This window comes from Hemiscyllium ocellatum, chromosome 1 (assembly GCF_020745735.1).
Source record: "Hemiscyllium ocellatum isolate sHemOce1 chromosome 1, sHemOce1.pat.X.cur, whole genome shotgun sequence".
NCBI lineage: Eukaryota > Metazoa > Chordata > Chondrichthyes > Orectolobiformes > Hemiscylliidae > Hemiscyllium > Hemiscyllium ocellatum.
Window position 1 is genome coordinate 117,619,614 of NC_083401.1, and position 18,176 is coordinate 117,637,789.

Genomic DNA, 18,176 nt, shown 5'->3' on the forward strand with positions numbered 1-18,176 from the left:
TATTCATGGCAGAGTAGGCTCAAGGAGCTGTGCAGTTTACTTCTCACAGCTTACGTTCTTACGGATTCAACATATGGTAGCATTAAGATAAAACTATTAATTATTAGAAATTAAAATTAAAACTTGTGTTCATAAATATGTAAAACATCCATTTCTCTTAACTGCCATGATTTCTTTTACTTCGCTTTTCTTACCCAAATGCTAACCTTGAGCAGCAGTGTTAAGTTCATTCCCAGTTGAGTGTTGAAAGAACAACAGTTTGACAGAAAAAGCTGCACTAATTAAAAAAAGGTAACCTACTATTGACTTATAACCTTGAGCTTAAAGTTGGTCATGCTCTAAACATTACAGATCAATAATCCTGCCAAGCTACTTTATTGTTTAAATTTTATGCTTAATTCTTAATCTGAATTTTACTGGATTTACATCTTAAAATATTTTGCACAAATAAGTTAAGTTCTTAATCAAATAACCAACATTGTATTTTAGTTGAAATAAGAACCTCTTAACATACTGCATATGATTTTTATATATATTTTTATATAATACTTAGTGTGGAAACAGGCCCTTCAGCCCAACAAATCCACACCGACCCTCCGAAGAGCAACCCACCCAGACTCATTCCATACATCTAACACTGTGGGCAGTTTAGCATGGCCAATTCACCTAACCTGCACATTTTCGTGTTTGTAGGAGGAAACCGGAGCAAACCCACGCAGACACGGGAAGAATGTGCAAACTCCACACAGACAGTTGCCTGAGGCGGGAATTGAACCTGGGTTTCTGGTGCTGTGAGGCAGCAGTGCTAACCACTATGCCACTGTGCCGCCCCTATGCTACTTTGTAAGGTCATTTTCACTCTAACAGGACAAACTTAAATGTAACAAAAATAAAAATTGTAGATTACAAATCATAAATTCGAAAACGATCATTGGATTTTTGTATTCAAGCTACATATTAACTGTTTGGATTCCCAGATGTAGGTTTATTCACTGAGCAGGAAGGTTCATTTTCAGACGTTTCATCACCACACTAGGTAACATTAACAGTGGTCCTCCAGATGAAGCACTGGTGGCATGGCTTGCTTTTTATTTATGTGTTACAGTTTCCTTGGGTTGGTGACGCCATTTCCTGTGGTGGCGTCATTTCCTGTGGTGATATAATTTTCTGTTCTTTGTCTCAGGAGATGGTAAATGGGATCCAAGTTAATGTGTGTGTTGATAGAATTCTGGTTGGAATGCCAAGCTTCTAGGAATTCTCGTGTATGTCGCTGTTTGGCTTCTACTAGGATGGATGTGTAGTTGAAGTGGAATCCTTTCTTATCTGTATGTAAGGATACTAGTGAGGATGGGTCATGTCTTTTTGTGGCTGTACATCCATCCTAGAGTATTGAACTCTCAGAAGAAATTATCTTCTCAGGTTGAGAATTGTTTCATCACAGAACCTCAAGTTTAGCTTGAGGGTTTCACTTATGGATTGCCATCTGGTGTAGCTTTACTCAAGTCTGCAAAGCTCATAATGTTGCAAGAAGCACCATGTCCATCTGGCTTTTGATATTTATTTGATGTTCCCATTCTGCTGTCTTCATTACAATCATTGCAATTTAAATTTTCCTTCAGAATTGACAATGCCAACCTGTTCTAAAGTGTAGTTTGAATTATCCAAATTTTCACTTGACATTTCTTTGGAACCCATTGTTGATTTGATCAAATCATGATCTGATATCACCTTAATCATCCTTATAGACTTCCCTTTCTGGTTCATAGCTAAATGTAAGAGCTAAGTATACAAAATAATTTTGCTTCTTGTAGCTAAATTTTTTTTTCCATACTAACCTTACGTAAGTTTACATTATTGGATGACATCCACAATACTTACAACTTACCCTTTGAGCTTGATTTTTTTTGTTGGGTCTTCTATGGATGCATGGCTGCTTTTCTCTACATTGTTGATCCTGACAAGATGTAGGATGTTTATCAACATGATGCATAGGTCTGGGCTGCATCTTTATATTGTGGACAAATTTCCCTGATTCTGTCCATGCATATTAGGGATGGAAACAGGCCCTTCAGCCCAACAAGTCCATACCGATCCTCTGAAGGGTAACCCTTCCACACTCATTCCCCTACATTTGCACCTAACACTATGGGCAATTTAACATCACCAATTCACTTGGCCTGCACATCTTTGGATTGTGGGAGGAAACCAAGGCAGACATGGGGAGAACATGCAAACTCCACACATACAGCCACCTGGGGTGGGAATTGAACCCAGGCCCCTGGCGCTATGAGGCAGCAGTGCTCACCACTGAGCCATTTTGCTGCTGCCAGATGGTGTAGCTGTTGATTTATAGCCTCAGCTTCTGTGCATGTTTATAACACCTTCAAAAGTCAGATTCTCTTCTTTGAGCAGCAACACTGTCATTGTGGATCTCTTATGTCTAAAATTATTCAATTTTTGATTAGCTCATCATTTGGTTGCACAGATTTACAGCTTTCAGCAAGATAAGATTATGACGTTACATATTGATCAATGGATGTTTTTCACATTGGTTCTTAATATTGTACACATATCATCATAAGTAATGTTCATTTTGAATTCAAAGGATGCCTTCAAAGCTGGTGTATTTTTTTTCTGTTCATCAAAGAGACTTTGTGTGGAATATGTTTGAAACAGCGTCTTTTCGCTGTAGCAATTTGTAACTGTTCTCCATGACGAACAAATCTATTGCTATTTCATAATTCTGCCAATGTGTTACTTTACATTGCCTACTCCATTTGGACAGGTAGGTGAAATGCTGCAATGGAGAAACGGAGCACTGCAGATGCTGGAGATCAGAATCGAAGAGTGTGGTGCTAGAAAAGCACAGCCGGTCAGGCAGCATCCGTGGAGCAGGAGAGTCGACATTTCGAGCATAAACCGTTAATCAGGAATAAGGGGGAGGCCCAAAGGGGCTGAGGTATAAATGGGAAGAGGGGTGGAGCTAGGGGGAAGGGAGCTGTGAATCTGATAGGTAAATGAAGTTGGGGGTGAAGGTGATCGTTCAGAAATGAAGGTGGAGTGGATAGGTGGGAAGGAAGATGAATAGGTAGGACAGGACAAGAGGGCAGTGCCGAGTTAGAAGGTTGGATCTGGGATAAGGTGGGGTGAGGGAAAATGAGGAAACTGGTGAAATGCACATTGATCCCATATGGTTGGAGGGTTGCAAGGTGGAAGATGAAGCGTTCTTCCTCCAGGCAGCGGGTGGTAAGGGTTTGGCAATGGAGGAGGCCCAGGACCTTCAGGTCCTTGATATAGTGTGAGGGGGTGTTAAAGTGTTTGGCCACGGGGCGGTGGGGTTGTTTAATGCATGTGTCCCAGAGATGTTCTCTAAAACATTCCTCGAGTAGGTGTCTCCAGTGTAGAGGAGACCACATCGGAAGCAAAGGATGATGTGTGTGTAAGTGCAGGTAAATCTCTGACAGATGTGAAAGAATCCTTTGGGGCCTTGGATGGAGATGAGGGGGAGATGTGAGCGCAGGTTTTACTATTCTTGCAGTGGCAGTGGAAGGTGTTGGGAGTGGAGGCTGTGGGACGTGGACCTAACAAGAGAGTCACGGAGGGAATGTTCTTTACAGAAGGTGGATAGGAGTAGGAAGGGAAATATATTTCTGATGGTGGGGTCCATTTGTAAGTGGCCAAAATGGTGAAGGATAATGCGATGTATCCGGAGGTTGGTGGAAGGTGAGGACCAGAGGAGTTCTGTCCTTGTTGAGGTTGGAGGGGTGGGGTTGGAGGACAGAGGTGTGTGAAGTTGATGAGACGTGCTGGAGGGCATCATCAACAACGTAAGAGGGGAAATTTCAGTCTTTGAAGAAGGAGGCCATCTGGTGTGTTCTGTGGTGGAATTGGTCCTCCTGGAACAGATGTGTGGAGGAGGAGAAATTGGGAGTAAGGGATAGCATTTTTACAGGAGGAAAGTGGGAGAAGGTTTAGTCCAGGTAGCTGTTGGGAGTCAGTGGGTTTGCAGAAGATGTCCGTGTTGAGTCGGTCACCGTTGATGGAGATGGAGAGGTCCAGGAAGGGGAGGGAGATGTCTGAGATGGTCCATGTGAACTTGAAGTCGAGGAAGAATGTGTTGGTAAAGTTGATGAACTGTTCAACCACTTCGTGGGAGCACAAGGTGGCACAGACAGTCATCGATGTAGCAGAGGTAAAGGTGAGGAATGGTGCCAGTGTCGTTGTGGAAGATGGACTGTTGCACGTACCCGACGAAGAGACGGGCAGAGCTAGGGGCCATGCGAGTGCCCATGACTACTCCTTTTGGTCTTAAAGAAGTGGGAGGATTGGAAGGAGAAATTGTTGAGGGTAGGGACCAGTTCAGCCAATTGAATGAGAGTGTCAGTGGAAGGGTACAGGTGGAGTCAATGGAAGAAGAAGAAACGGAGGGCTTGGAGGCCTTCATCACGGCAGATAGATGTGCATAGGAACTGGATGTCCATGGTGAAGATGAGGTGTTGGAGGCCAGGGAAATAAAAGTCATGGATGAGGTGGAGGGCGTGGTGGTGTTCCAAACGTAGGTGGGGAATTCCTGAACCAGAGGCAGAACAGTGCCAAGGTATGTAGAGATGAATCCAGTGGGGCAGGAGCAGACTGAGAAGATAGGTCGAGTGAAGCAGTCATGTTTGTGAACTTTGGGTAGGTGGCAGGAGCAGGCCGAGATGAAAGGTCAACTGGGGCAGAAAGGCTGCAGCCATTTTCTCTTAACAAATGTTTTTAACTATTGCTTGCATTGTTATTTGTCTTTTTTATTCATTTTAATCACAGCTCAGAGATCTCCACATCCCAATGCCTTTCTGACAGTAACTGCTTCCTTGCAGCTCTGCAATAGTCACCTAAGTGCAACTTGTGACACTATGATTAGACTGTACAACACAGCAGTGTGTTCAACCTAAGATGCCCATAGTTTGTGTATGCCTCATGGTAAAAGTCACATGACGACAGCAAATTGGAAATAACATTTATGTAATTTTTTTTATTCATTTGCAGGATAAGTGGGTCACTGGCTAGGCCACAACTTGATTGTTCATCCCTAATTGCAGAGGGTAGGCACGGGTCAACAATCTGTTGACCATGCTGTGCATCTGGAGTCACATGTAGGCCAGATCAAGGAAGGATAACAGCTTTCCTTCACTAACAGACAGTATTGAACCAGATGAGTGTTTCTTGACAATCGACAATGGATTCATGGTCATTATTAGATTCTTAATCCAGATATTTTTGTTATTTAATTCAAATTCCAATATCTGCTATGGTGGGATTCGACCCCATTCTCCAGAACATTCCTGGGTCTCTGGCCTAACAGTCCTCTAATGATGCCACTAGGCCATTACATCCCCACTGTATTTCAGTTAAAATTATTACATTCTGATGCAGATTCTGCCTCCTTCAGATCTCTCTGCACAATCTGGTGACATTGACATTATCATCACACCAGTATGCATCATTGTTCTGCACAGCTCTGAAAGAATATGGTGGACAATTGATTTTGTTATCCACCAGATCTGTTTGGGTCACATAAAACCTGGATCACCTGGAACACAAAGGTAACCCTTCCTTACTCAACTGCAGACTGTCCTTGTAATTTTCTTTCTCCTGTCTCCACTAGTCTCAATCCCAACAATAAATGTAAGGAGGACATAGAATTTTTTGTTATTTTCCTCAAGATCATGCTATCAACTGCCTTTGTTATGCCTTTCTTTTCCATTATCCCACCGGGCCAAACTCCTGATGTACACGGTTGTTTCAGCACTCAACTTATGTTTCTGTAATTTCGTCCCTCTCAACTAAATGTTGTCCATAATATCTAACTGTTCCTCCTTGACCTTATTCCCACTCAACTGCTGATCATCCAGTTTCCTCTCCATGTTAGCTGGTATCGTTAATGTTTCTCATTAGGTGCTCTCCTCCAAACTGTGAAATTTGCCATCATCACCCTTTTCCTTAAAAAACAACTCTAGATCACAAATTACTGCCCTTTCCAATCAAATGTCTTGAGTCTGTTATCAACTCCTAAATCTGTGCTTGTCTTTCTGGAAACGTGACATTGCAGTTGCTATTGGAAACAATTAGAGTTGTCCTTCTCTCCTTCTTTTGTCTTGCATACCATTCAAGTTGGTTCTTCATTCAGTCTCAAAGGTGTCTGTACCAATCCTAATATTAGGTCATCAGGCATCATGATCTGTGAACTATGCTTCCCACTGATGATGACGTGCATACAGCAGGGAACCTCTAAAGGGAGTCCTTAAAATAATTGTGTGGAGCCTCTCTTTCATTTACCTGTGGCCAGCTCCCTATACAGTAAGTTCTTGAGCAGGCAATAATTGCCTATCCAATAAAATTGATTTTGTAGGTGGATTGCATTGATGTTGATGATATTGGCTGTTTACAATATGATCATACCAACGAGTTTTCTTGGTCCTATGGAGGCAACACAATGGAAATACTCCAGAAAGTGTACTTCACGGGATAAAGGCCCCATGATTCAGCAACATACAAAAGGGTGGTGAGGACTACAGGTTTGTAGATTTTGAGTTTGGCCTGTCTCCGAGGCTGTGGTTGCTCGACACTTGGCTGTAGAATCTGCTGAATGCACTGTTTGCTTTTGAAAATCTATTGTCCACTTCCTTGTTTATGGCAACATTTAGCAAGACAATACACCATAAATAGGTAAATTACTCGATGGCATTTTTCTTAAACTCACTCATTCACAGATGTGGACATCACCTGTTACTATGCAGTGAGATTCAGCACTATACTAAATCTGAGATTCCTTGTAATCAGTTAGTACATCTATTAATTGACCTTGGTCTGGATGTGGGATTCTTGAGATGGAGTGGTGATTTCATTGTACTGTTAATGATGCTAATATAATTACAGTGGGAATCTCTCTGAAAAAATGTGGAAGACTTGTAATTATTGAATTAGTACAGTATAACATCCACCCCCTGCATTCTGATCTCAAGGCTGTCAGTTCCTTTTGCCTAAAAGGACTACTATATTGTTACTGCACCCATTGTGTTAGTTTCTACTAGCAACTGATCCTCAGTCTGTTTCAGAATTTATAGCCTATCCTTAATTGCCCAGAGGGCGGATGAGAGTCAACCACATTGCTGTGGGTCTGGTGTCACATGTAGGCCAGGTTGCGTAAGGATGGCAGATTTCCATCCCCGATAGATAGTATTGAACCAGATGGGATTTTCTGACATTGGCAATGGCCTCGTAGTTTTCATTAGAGTCTTAATCCCAGACTTTTTTCTATTGAGCTCTGTTCCCAGCATGCAGGCTGACACAGGATCTTTGATTTCTTTAAACTGACCTTTAGTCCGACGAGTTTTACCGCCTCAGAAAATCATGCTTTGCTTTGCTTTTTTGCAGCAGAGAGTGGCGGGAGCTGAGCGGAAGTGAGATCAGAGCACAGAGGCTGTTGGGAAGATTGGTGAGTGCTATTTAAGTACGTACCTCGAAGCCAGCAATCTTTTTTGCAGCAGAGAGCAGCAGGAGCTGGGCAGAAGTGAGGTCGAAGAACAGAGGCTGTTGGGAAGGTTAGTGAGTGCTACTGAAGTAGGTGTGTTCTAAATAATACAAGAGGGATGGGTTGCACCTTAATAGGTGGGGGACCAGCACTCTGGCAGACAGGTTTGCCACTACAACATAGATGTGTTTAAACTAAGTAATGGGGGGAGGGGGGACAAACTGAAAATTCAAGAAGCAAGTTAAAGGGAAAATGAGAATAAGAGAAGTTAAGGAAGACAACAGAATCAACGGAGTAGAAAACTCAAGAAGGCATCATACAATATGGTCAAGTGAAATAAGGATTGATAAGAAGGATGAGGGGAGTAACAAATTAAAAATATTATATATGAGTGCACAGAGCATAAGAAATAAGGTGGATGAGCTTGAGGCTCAGTTGGAAATTGGCAGGTACGATGTTGTGGGGATAATTGAGAGGTGGCTTCAAGTGGACAGGGCCTGGGAAATGAATATTCAAGGCTATACATGCTATCGAAAGGACAGACTGACGGGCAGAAGGGGTGGGGTGGCACTGTTGGTGAGGAATGGTATTCAGTTCCTTGCAAGGGGGGACATAAAGTAAGGAGATGTAGAGTCAGTATGGATAGACCTGAAAAATTCTAAGGGTAGAAAGACCCTAATGGGAGATATCTGCAGGCCCCCAAACAGTTGTCTGGATGTAGGATGTAAGTTGAATAAGGAGTTGAAATTGGCCTTTCACAAAGGTATTACCAGAGTTGTTATGGGGGATTTCAACTTGCAGGTAGACTGGGAGAATCAGGATGGTACTGGACCCCAAGAAAGGGAGGTTGTGGAGTGCCTCCAAGATGGATTCTTAGAACAGCTTGTACTGGAGCCTCCTAGGGAGAAGGCAATTCTGGATCTGGTATTATGCAACAAACCGAATTTGATCAGGGACCTCAAAGTAAAGGGGCCATTATGGTAGTGACCATAATATGATAAGCTTTAATCTGCAGTTTGAGAGGGAGAAGGGAGAATCGGAAGTGTCAGTATTGCAGTTGAACAAAGGGAACTATGGAACTATAAGGGAGGAGCTGGCCAAAGTTCAATGGTGCAATACCCAAGCAGGGATTGCAGAGGAACAATAATGCCAGGTATTTCTGGATATAATGCAGAAGATGCAGGATCAGTTCATTCCAAAGAGGAAGAACGATCCTAAGGGGAGGCAGGGTTGGTTGTGGCTGACGAGGGAAGTTAAGGACTGTATAAAGATAAAAGAGAAGGATATCATAGCAAAGATGAGTGGGAAGCCAGAAGTCTGGGAAACTTTTAAAGAGCAACAGAGGATAACTAAAAAGGAAATATGTGGAAAACAAATGAGGTACGAAGACAAACTGGCCAAGAATATAAAGGAGGTTAGTAAAAGCTTTTTTCGGTATGTGAAAAGGAAAACAATGGTTAAGACTAAAATTGGACCCTTGAAGACAGAAACAGGTGAATTTATAATGGGGAACAAGGAAATGGCAGAAGAGTTGAATTGGTACTTTGGATCTGTCTTCATTGGGGAAGACACAAGCAATCTCCCAGATGTAATAGTGGCTGAAGGACCTCGGGTAATGGATGAACTGAAGGGAATGTACATTAGGCAGGGAATGGTGTTGGACAGACTGTTAAGTCTGAACGTTGATAAGTCCCTGGGACCTGATGGTTTGCATCTCAGGGTACTTAAGGAAGTGGCTCTAGAAATCATGGGCGCATTGGTAATCATTTTCCAATGTTCTATAGATTCAGGATCAGTTCCTGTGGATTGGAAGATGGCTAATGTTGTCCCACTTTTCAAAAAAGGAGAAGAGTGATAAACAGAGAATTATAGATCGGTTAGCCTAACATCAGAGGTGGGAAAGATGCTGGAGTCAATTACAAAAGATGAAATTATGACTCATTTGGATAGCAGTAACAGGATAGGTCAGAGTCATCATGGATTTATGAAGGGGAAATCATGCTTGACTAATTTTCTGGAATGTTTTGAGGATGTAACTATGAAGATGGACAAGGGACAGCCAGTGGATGAAGTGTACCTGGACTTTCAGAAAGCCTTTGATAAATTAGGAGATTAGTGAGCAAAATTAGGGCACATGGGATTGGGGGCAAAGTACTGACTTGGATCGAAAATTGGCTGGCTGACAGGAAGCAAAGAGTAATGATAAACGGGTCCCTTTCAGAATGGCAGGTGGTGACCACTGGGGTATCACAAAGTTCGGTGCTGGGACCGCAGCTGTTTACAACTTACGTTAATGACATAAATGAAGATATTAAAAGTAATATTAGCAGATTTGCTGATGACAAAAAGCTGGGTGGCAGGGTGAAATGTGAGGAGGATGTTACAAGAATACAGGGTGACTTGGACAGGCTAGATGATTGGACGGATACATGGCAGATGCAGTTTAATGTGGATAAATGTGTGGTTATTCACTTTGGTGGCAAGAACAGGAAGGCAGATTACTATCTAAATGGAGTCAAGTTAGGTAAAGAAGTGCAATGAGATCTAAGTATTCTTGTACATCAGTCAATGAAAGCAAGCATGCAGGTACAGCAGGCAGTGAAGAAGGCTAATGGCATGCTGGCCTTCATAACAAGAGGAATTGAGTATAGGAGCAAAGAGGTCCTTCTGCAGCTGTACAGGGCCCTGGTGAGACCGCACCTGGAGTATTGTGTGCAGTTTTGGTCTCCATATTTGAGGAAGGGCATTCTGACTATTGAGGGAGAGTGCAGCTTAGGTTCATGTGGTCAATTCCCAGAATGGCGGGACTATCATATGTTGAAAGATTGGAGCAACTGGGCTTGTATACACTTGAGGTTAGAAGGATGAGGTTAGAAGGTAGCCACAAGCCTGTTCAGATGTAATCTAGCCAGGACGTTCCCAACAATGGAAAGGTGATTCCTACAGTAATTGGAGCAATCTGACTTTTCTCCTTTGCTTTTGTACGATGTGATGATAATGGCATCACAAAGATCCTGTAGAATCCTGTCCTGCTCCCAGCAGGCTATGAAACTCTCTTGGAGGTTAATGTGTATGACATGGGCATCATACTACAAGACTTCAAGTGCAACTGCACTGGGGCTATGCTGCTCTTCATCTGGTGGATGGCAATCACACCTGTGCTCTCGTTCAGCTTCTTTTTGATAGGCTGTTGTTAAGTGGAGTTACTGTGGAAAAGGACATGGAAGATATAAAATGTAGGGAAATAGATGGTGACATCTTGAAAAAAGTCCATACTCCACAAAAGGAAGTGCTGGGTATCTTGAAATACATAAAAGTGGATAAATCCTCAGGACCTGATCAGGTGTACCCTAGAACTCTGTGGGAAGCTAGGGAAGTGATTGCTGGGCCTCTTACTGAGATATTTGTATCATCAATAGTCACAGGTGAGGTGCCGGAAGACTGGAGGTTGGCCGAATGTGGTGCCACTGTTTAAGAAAGGTGGTAAGGACATGTGAGGGAACTATAGACCAGTGAACTTGACGTTGGTGGTGGGCAAGTTGTTGGAGGGAATCCTGAGAGACAGGATGTACATATGTTTGGAAAGGCAAGGACTGATTCAGGATAGTCAACATGGCTTTGTGCATGGGAAATCATGTTTCACAACTTGATTGTGTTTTTTGAAGAAGTAACAACGAGGATTGATATTGGCAGAGCAGTAGATGTGATGTATATGGACTTCAGTAAGGCATTCGACAAGGTTCCCCATGGGAGACTGGTTAGCAAGGTTAGATCTCACAGAATACAGGGAGAACTAGCCATTTGGATACAGAACTGGCTCAAAAGTAGAAGACAGAGGGTGGTGGTGGAGAGTTGTTTTTCAGAGTGGAGGCCTGTGACCAGTGGAGTGCCACAAGGATTGGTGCTGGGTCCTCTACTTTTTGTCATTTACATAAATGCTTTGGATATGAGCATAAGAGGTATAGTTAGTAAGGTTACAGATGACACCAAAATTGGAGGTGTAGTGGACAGCGAAGAGGGGTATGTCAGATTATAACAGGATCTTGATCAGATGGGCCAATGGGCTGTGAAGTGGCAGATGGATTTTAATTTAGATAAATGTGAGGTACTGCATTTTGGGAAAGCAAATCTTAGTAGGACTTATACACTTAATGGTAAGATCCTAGAGAGTGTTGCTGAATAAAGAGACCTTGAAGTGCAGGTTCATAGCTCCTTGAAAGTGGAGTCGCAGGTAAATAGGATAGTGAAGAAGGCGTTTGGTATGCTTTCCTTTATTGGTCAGAGTATTGAGTACAGGAGTTGGGAGGTCATGTTGCAGCTGTGCAAGACATTGGTTAGGCCAAAATTGGAATATTGCATGCAGTTCTGGTCTCCTTCCTATCGGAAAGATGTTGTGAAACTTGAAAGAATTCAGAAAAGATTTACAAGGATGTTGCCAGGGTTGGAGGATTTGAGCTATAGGGACAGGTTGAATAGACTAGGGCTGTTTTCCCTGGAGCATCGGAGGCTAAGAGGTGACCTTATAGAGGTTTCAAAAGTTGCGAGGGGCATGGATAGTATAAATAGACTATCCTGGGCTGGGGAAGTCCAGAACTAGAGGGCATAGGTTTAGGGTGAGAGGGAAAAGATATAAAAGGGACCTAAGGGGTAATCTTTTCACGCAGAGGGTGGTACTTGTATTGAATGAGCTGCCAAAAGAAGTGGTGGAGTCTAGTACAATTGCAAAATTTAAAAGGCATTTGGATGGGTATATGAATAGGAAGGGTTTGGAGGGATATGGGCCGGGTGCTGGCAGGTGGGACAAGATTGGGTTGGGATACTGGTTGGTATGGATGGGTTGGACCGAAGGTTCTTTTTCCATGCTGTACATCTCTGAGACTCTATGACCCTTGTGCATTGGAAATTGAACCCCTACTGCACCCAGAGCTGTCACAAACGTTGATTAGAAACTCAAGCCTGTAATATCCAACATTGTTGTTGTCTGGTTGATAATCAAACTCACCTTGTTGTCTTTTCTCAATTCTTGTGGAGCACTGCAGAGCACTTCCCTTAATCTAGTTGTCTGGGTAAAGAAATAAGTTAAGACCAGAAGAAATAGGAATAGGGTGAGGCTGTTCGGCTCCTTGAGCTTCTTCTGCCATTCAGTCATTTCATGGCTTATCCAGAAACTGTGGGCTTGGTGTGCGAACAGCTGAAAAAAAGAAAAATATTTTTTTTATTGAGAAAAGAATGATGCAATTTTAAAAGTCATGGTATTGGTATAACTATAACAATTTAATTTCATTGCCTTCCTTTACTTATGGCAATCACCTTTTACCTCCAACTGGCAAATGTCATTGATATTCTCTCTGCAATAACACTATTAGCAAACATTTTCAGAATTGGAATGTTACTTTGGATAGTATGACTTTTATTTTGTCTGAGATGGTCCAGGTGTAGATGAACTGATAAATTAGGTTCAATTGAAGTGAGAGCAGATGCTGTGTCATCCAGGAGTCAATGAACTCTGCAGTGAAAAAAATAGCATGGAGTGAAGAAGACAGATGTTGGGATTAAAAAAAATTCAGAACAGTGAGATGAAAATAAAAGCGAGTAACTGTCAATGGTACAGTCCTTAGATGCATCCCATTCATTATGTCATAAGAAAATAATGTTTTGTCTCAGGCACTGAGTTTTTGACCATTTATCATGGGACAGGGGTAGATTGTTGACTGAGTTTATGTGTACCAAATATTAATAGGCAGTTCAAAGCATACAAAAGAATTCCTTCACAGGAAAGAAAGAGAAAAAGATTAGACAGTGTCACCTCAGATTGCTTAAGACACCACCCCACTTCCCAAATATCCTACTCCAGTCCATTTCAACTGTTTGATTAAGAGTGCCAGTGGCAGAGGTTTGAAATGAAGTTGCTTTCCCAACCACTGGGCTAATTAAAATTCACATTCCAATGGACAATATTGAAGAAAAGAAACAGTTTCTAAGAAAAATGAAGGAATAGACTGGAAAGTAAGAATTTGAAAGATATAAGGAAGAAAGGAGAAAATTGCATTAATTTGTATATAATGGATTTGAAAAGGTAAAATAGCATAAAATTGAAAATTAATAAATGATTAAAATTTTGGTCAGGAATAAAAAAGAACTATATTGGGAGTAAATGTAGGAGAGAGGGATCTTATACTAACAGTGCATGTCTTCGCTAACTGCTTCCATGATAGTAGCTCAATTGAATGGCTGCAGTGAAGATTACTGTATTCAGATGTTCTGTAGAAATTACAGACTGAAGTAACATATGGACAAGAAATTCTCTTCTTATTCAAAAATGCTTACAGCACAGAAATAGGCCATTCAACTTAATTCGACTTTATATTATGCACAAGTATCTCATACAGAATATCCTTCATTTAACCCCATTGTATATTCTTACATTCCTTTCTTCCACAAGTGTTTATTCAGATTCCTCCCATAAGAACCTTTTCTATTTGCTTCAATTAGCACCTAAGTTGCCAATCATTATAGTAGGAAATAAGTTTCCTTTCAATTACTTAATGCATTTATTGGTGACTGTCCTACAATGATTATTCTCAGTTCTAATCTTGCCCATAAGCATCTTCTTGAAAACTATTAATAGCTTCCATAACCCTAAAGCCTTATATTTAGCAACTCGAAAACTCCTGTTTAGGAGAAAAAAACACGTTTAGCTTATTTTTTGTTTGGAAAATTATATTTGTATCTTGTATCATTCTAGTCATTCATTTTCTTCTGTTCAAGTGCCTGTCACTCCTTTTTATAAAATGGAAGCTGGAACTGTTCTCAGTAATGCAAGTATTGTCTAATCAAGGTTATATACAGATGTACCATAAATTCTCAGCTTTTCAAAAATAATTTACTTGTTATTCAAGTTTCTGTGCATTTACTTTACAATAACATTACTACCATGATTGTATGAAACTCACTGTGCTATTTTAAATATCAGATATCATCAACCTACATTAATAATTCTTATAGAATTTTCTCCCTTAACAATATATTTTATTTATAAGGTGCTATCAATATTGCAAAACATCCCAAAGCATATCACAGAGGTGTAACCAAACAAACTTTGACCATATCACAAAAGATGATATTTGGGGAAAATGACCAAAGGTTTGGCCAGCAAGTAAGGTTTTAATAAGCAATGTTAAAGTAGATAAGAAAGACAGAGAGGCAGAAAAACTTTAGAGAGAAAATTCCAGCAATGTGAGCCTACTTAATTTCACCAGTGGAGAGAATAAAAGATTCTCCCTGGATATAAATTGTCCTCCACGATATTTAAACCATGTTGAAATTCTCATTAATCTGTGCTAGCAGGAGGGTTTCATTTCTCCCAATGCAATTTTTTCTAAAAGGTTACTCAAGTGTCTTGCTAAATAGTTAATACATGTAAAAGAAATACATCACTCACAAGTACCTCATTTTAAATTATATAAAGTAATATAATAATATGTTTATATAAAGAATAATACCAGAAACTTGTGAATAATTACAAGTGATAAGCTCCTTGAGGTCTTCGGGTGATGCTGTATAGTACTGCATCTGACGTCTTATCAAGATTACTTCCTTGAACTAACACATTTTATTATACTTGGAATGGTGTTTGTGAGCAGAAATCTTTTCCATTTTTTTTTCCTGGTGGTGAATATGTTAGTTAATACCAACAGATTGAAACAGATTGGTGTGGCTCACATCCTCAAAAATTGATTAAAGACAATGTTGAATCTTCTGTTCTTAATTCAGTAGAACTGGAGAAAAGTAAAGCTTTCACTTCTGGAGAGATGCCTTTTTCCACATGATTACACTGTGGGCAGCTTATTAGATATGGGTGTACAAGGAATAAGGTGAATGTTGTGATCATGGTAGGCAGGAAATCAATACCCCTGCCATTTCCTCACAGATTTAAGGTCTAGACAGCATATTTAAAGGGTATCTGGAAAACCATTAATTCTCTGCAAGCCAGGAGCATTTCCCTGACTTTTGTACTGCTACTGAATCTTTTCTTCCTTCCCCAACACTTGCTCCTCCCACCTCTGGCTGTTTTGCTGTTGATATGGTCTCAGAAGACAAGTGGCTCCATGGTTTAGTGATGCCTCACTGCTGATTCTCCAACACGCCATCAAGGAAAACTGGGAGGTCCAGTTTCTCAGGAGTGTCTGGATGGCCCTCCCATCTGACAAAGGCAGTCTGCACAGAGGTATGAGTGAGGGTTAGCAGTGGTGGGGCCCACTCCAGAGCCTGGGTGAAGTGTAGGAAAAGTATGAATGATCTATTGCACTTCGCAAGGATAAATGGCTTTGTGTAGTGCCACTTGTAAGGACATGATGCAGTTTAAGTGTGTAGGTGCGGAGGGAATTTGGAAAGAAGTTTAGATAGTAGGCATCAGCAGCAGATGGAACATATGGATTGAACGTATAGAAGCCACCTTATTCACTGAAGACGGTACCAGTTGCAGGACAGTGTGGGTACCAACCACTGAGTGCTCACGAACTGACTAAGCATGCATATTCATAAATTGCCAAGCATTCCATTGAGATGACACTCTTTGCAGGAGAATAATCCTTACAATTGGAGATAGTAAAGGTGCATTTAAGAGAAGAATCCTTACCCTTTTGTGGAGGAGCCCATAGACATTGTCATAGAGGTACAGGAACTAACCTATGTATTTAGACAGACTCAAATCTCGCAGCATTCCAGTGAGGCTGCTGTTGACCAATGGATTACAGGATTAAAGTTTGAAGCATCATTGAGAAAAAAAGTTTGTGCATAACCAACAACTAATTATTTTTGCTCTGCAATGCGGGTTCCAGCCACAAGACCAAATGGAAGAGATAGATGTCCCCAAGATCAACTTTCAGTTCTAATTCCACTGAGGATGAAATCTCAGAAACCTCAAAGGATGCACCATCAGGACTGATGGTGCATTCACCACAAAAAGTGAACTTGGAGTTGTAATCTATTGAACATATGTTAAACATGTTTGGGCTGACATAGAATGTGAGAACTGAGTTCTCTGATATTCGAAGAATTGCTGAATATCAGGTATCTGCTGAGCCCTCTGCAGACAATGAACTCCTGAATTCAGCCTTGATAAAGATGCAGAGATGGGAAATATCTGGGAGATTTTCCATAACAATGTGTCATTTAGAGTGAAGGCTGCGAGAATCTGTCTGGATCATGGCTACTGTCATGGTGCCAACATCTGAGCACTGTCTACTTCCATGGGAGAGAATGGAGGCCACTATGGACAACTAGAATGGTAGAGGACACATAGTAGCTACCAGATATGTGTACAGCAGGGATGGAATACATCAATGGTTAGACCTGTGGGAATGAGGCACTTTGACCTTCTCTAAGTGCTTCTTCCCCTTACAAAATCAGGAAGTTGACATTGTCACTGACAGACAGGACCAGCAGGAAACTGATATTGCAATTTTGAGTAGTGCACAAGTAGGATGGCCTAAATCTTGGATTGGCCCACACAAAGGATTACCAAGCTCTACCTTCCCTCACACATCCTTGCCCCAGACTTCTTGCCCAGAACCCCCTCCTTCAGCAAACCTCCCCACCCAGGATTCTGATAACTCTGGACCAGCTTCCCTGTTCAAACTCCCAACCTTCCTTAGCAAGCCTCCCTGCACAGAGCTCCTGCCTTGGCTAGCCTCCCTACCCCAGGCTTCCTTTCTCCCTGGACTATCTTGCCTGCCCCTGACTCCATATTTCCCTCAGCCTGTCTTCCTGCCCCTGGCCCTTAGATTGCCTCTACCTGACTTCAACCATCGCATTGCTGAACAGCACTCTGCAAGGGGAAGAAATCATCAGCTACTCGTCCAAGTTTCATACAGGGCATTGCCCATCTCTAATGGCCCTGAACAAGTTGGTGGTAAGCTACTTTCTTAAATTGCTGAAATCTTTGGGGTGTAGGGACACTCATGGTGCTGTAAGGAATAGAGTACTCAGTTTTTAACCCAGTGACAATGAATGAAGGTGATAAAGATTCAAGTCAGGCTTGGGAGGGGGGATCTTGCCAGTGATAGTGCCCTTGTCCTTCGAGGTACTGGAAGCTACGATTAGAAGTTATGCTGTTACAGGAATCTGAGTGAGTTGCTGAAGTACATCTTGCAGATGATATGCACCGCTATCACTTTATCCAGATGAAGGGACAGAATATTGAAATTAGTGGATGGAAAGCCAATCAAATAGGTTGTTTTGTCCTTCATGCTTTCAAGCTTCCTTTTTGTATTGTGAAATGTAAAATAACTTCAAACTAGTGCCTTGTAGAAGGTAGGCAGTCTTTGGGGAGAACGGACAGGAATTACTCAGTGCAGAATTACATACCTCTGACCTGCTCTTGTGGCCCCAGTATGTGTATGATTGATCCAATTCAATTTCTGGTCAATGATAACCCCAAGGGTGTATCGAATATAGTTATAAATTTAAGGGCATGTATTGTACGCTAGAGCATTGCTAAATTGGGAAAGGAAATTTAACTCTGACAAGATTGCCTTTTAACCAACATACATGACATGGAAATACACGTAAGACTGTTTGGCTAACACTTAACATTGGGTAGTTTGGTCTGACTTGAAACTTCTCTGAAGATAATACTTTCATTTTATTCAGCCATCAGAAA

The 18,176-nt window shown here is 41.5% G+C and overlaps 1 non-coding gene across 1 annotated transcript; it reads left to right on the top strand.

Moving 5' to 3' along the window:
• The first annotated feature begins 6,889 nt into the window (after positions 1-6,889).
• On the top strand, positions 6,890-6,968 carry LOC132821105 (small nucleolar RNA SNORD79). The gene has a single exon (XR_009645294.1). It is a non-coding gene; the product is annotated as a small nucleolar RNA SNORD79 (small nucleolar RNA).
• The last annotated feature ends 11,208 nt before the right edge of the window (positions 6,969-18,176 follow it).